The following is a 3,097-nucleotide window of genomic DNA, read 5'->3' on the forward strand; positions in this document are numbered from 1 at the left end:
TACACCAACCTGTTTTCCTGTGTGTGGGACTTTATTGAAAATCTTCTGAAGATCCAAATTCACCATATCTACTGGTATCCCCATATCTATGGAGATACAGCATGGAAACAGGCCCTTCAGCCCATTGAATCCACGCCAACCAGCAATCACGCAGGCACTGGTTCTATCCCACACATTAGGGGCAATTTTACAGAAGCCATTTAACATCTTTGGAATGTGGGGGGAAACCAGACACCCGGAGAAAACCACACAGTTACATGGACAACATACAACTGTCAGGATTGAATGCAGGTATCTGGAACTGTAAGGCAGCAATTGCTGCTCCACTGTGCTGCCCCAATACTGCGAGTCACATCCACAAATAACTCCAATAGATTTGTCAATCAATTTATCTTTCACAAATCTCTTTATTCCTTTCTAATAGAATTTCCTTCTATTACATATTTCTTTATAGATTATATTATTGTCCCCACTGGCATTGGGCTGACATTCCGTTTTCTCTAACTCCTTTCTTAAATAATGAGGTTAAATTTGTTCCACTCCAAACCACAGGAAGAAGCCCAGAATCTGTAGAATCTTGCAAGATGATAACAAGAGCACCCACACCTCCATAGTTTTCTTCCACAAAGACAAATACAAAATACTTGGTTCATTCCTCTGCCATATCCCTAACTGTAAGGGCTACATTGGTCCCTGCTGCTCTTTCCAACCCCTGCAAATTTACAACTTACCTACATTTTTGTCCAAATCATCTACATATGTCTGAAGCAGGGTCTCGACCCGAAATGTCACCCATTCCTTTTGTCCAGAGATGCTGCCTGTCTCGCTGAGTTACTCCAGCATTTTGTGTCTACCTTTGATTTAAACAGCACCTGCAGTTCTTTCCTATACATATAAACAACAGAGGTCCTAGCATTGATCCCTGTGGAAAACTATTGATCCGAGACCTCCCATCAGTATAACATTCTCCACCACTAACCTGTCTTCTTTGGTCAAGCCAATCTTCAATCCATTCTACCAAGTCTTCATGGCTCACATTTGTCTTAATCCTGTGGATCAGCCTATGGTGAGGGACCTTGTCAAACGTTTCACAAAAGTCCATGCTGACAACATCTATTGCTCTACCTTCAATGATCCTCATTAATTTCCCCCCAAAACCCAAACATTTACAAGTCATGACCTCCCCAACACACAGCTGTCCTTTGATTTAAACATCATCTTCAATTTTTCTTGTCAGGCACAAATGACAATCTTTTGAGATTTTATGCCTTAAGGAAAATTTATTTTACAACATGCACCACTTGTTTAAATGCCGCCCATTACCTGTCCTGCCTCACACCTTTCGATGTGCTTTCCCAGTGAACTGCAGTTAACTTTCCTCTTATACTTTAATTTGTTTGGATTTCAAATGCTAGGTTCACATTAAAATTACATCACTTTTGAATTTAAGCTCAAATTCTATATATTATGGTAATTCTTCCTCAAAAGCCCCTTGACAAGAAGGTCATTAATCACCCCTTTTGCATTGCATAAAGATGCAAAACAGCCTTTTCCCTTGTTGGTTCTTTCACATTTTGATAAAGAAGCATAACTCATATATATTCCACACATTTATCTACCTCTTTATTACAACAAATTTGATTCACCGCCTCTATATGTAGGCCAGTCTCCCATGATTGCCCCTGTTCCATGTACAGTGCTGTCCATAATGTTTGGGACAAAGACCCATCATTTATTTATTTTCCGCTGTACTCCACAATTTGAGATTTGTATCAACACAGCTGTAGTTTCTACATGGTGAAACCAAAATGTATAAAAATGGCCTTTATTAAAATCTGACCATGTGCACTTTAACCACATGTGATTTTTTTCTATTACAAATCTCAAATTGTAGATTGGCTATCGTTAACTAAAGGAGTGCTGTTGGCTCCATACTTATGATCTACAGTGAACCCTTGGAATGAACGGACCAGAAGCCAAATTTGTTGATGATACAAAGATAGATTTGCAAATTGTGATGAGGATAGAAGAGCCTGAAAATTACAGATGGATTAAGTGACTGGGCAAGATGTTTCCGTAGAAAGTGACTTAGAATTTTTTTTCCGTAGAAAGGGATGCGGGATCTCCACAATGAAACACAAAATGTAAGAATGCAGATGCAGCAAGGAATCTGGAAAGCAAATAGAATGGTGGCCTTTGTTGCAAAATGATATGGATTATAAAAGTTGCCAAGTTTCTGATGCAACTTTAAAGGGCACTGGTGACACTACACCTGGAATATTGGGGCACTGTTTCGGTCTGGGTTTTTTAGAAAGGGCGTGCTTATTTTGGAGGCAATACAGAGACAGTTCTCCAGGTCGATTCTTACAATTAAAGATGAAGAAAGATTGAGCAGGTTGGGCCTACGGTAGGGAAAAATGAGAAGGGATCTTATTGAAACAGGTAAGATTTGAAGGGGATTGACAGGGTGGATTCAGTGAGAGCGGGGGCATTTACAACCAAGAGGCACAGATTCAGAATAAGGGTCACCCATTTCAGTAGATGCAGAGCAATGTCTCTTCATATCACTGTGACACTTTGGCATACTGCAAGCTTTGTGGGGACAGACATTGAATATCTTCAAGGTCAAAAATACAGATGCCTCTTATTTCATGGATTCGAAGGGTAGGGGGAGCAAGCAGGGAGGTGGAGTTGATGCCTTGATCTTACTGAAAGGCGGCGCAGTCAGAGGGGCTGACTTGCCTACACCTGCTCTGGTCATTTCTGTTCTAATGTACTGTTAACCGGAGTAACTGTACCTGGAAAAAAGCAGATGTGTGCAAGTTAACCTGTGGCTACTTGAGGTCAGTGTGGAAATAAAACAGTCAACCATACAACGAGCTGTCTTCATTTCTAATCAACAAAAAATGGGTGTTTTCTGAATTTCCTGCCTGGGACACAATCCACTGAGTGAAGCTAGACCAGGACATGGTGGAGTTTATCGCCAGTGCTGACCGGAATGGAAACATTTTGTTTTAAAATATGAATCAGTGGGCAGCAAAGGCTCATCCCAAATTAAGCAAGTGTCTGGGACATGACATTCTGCGATTACAAAGGG

Source organism: Amblyraja radiata, chromosome 34 (assembly GCF_010909765.2).
Source record: "Amblyraja radiata isolate CabotCenter1 chromosome 34, sAmbRad1.1.pri, whole genome shotgun sequence".
Classification (NCBI taxonomy): domain Eukaryota; kingdom Metazoa; phylum Chordata; class Chondrichthyes; order Rajiformes; family Rajidae; genus Amblyraja; species Amblyraja radiata.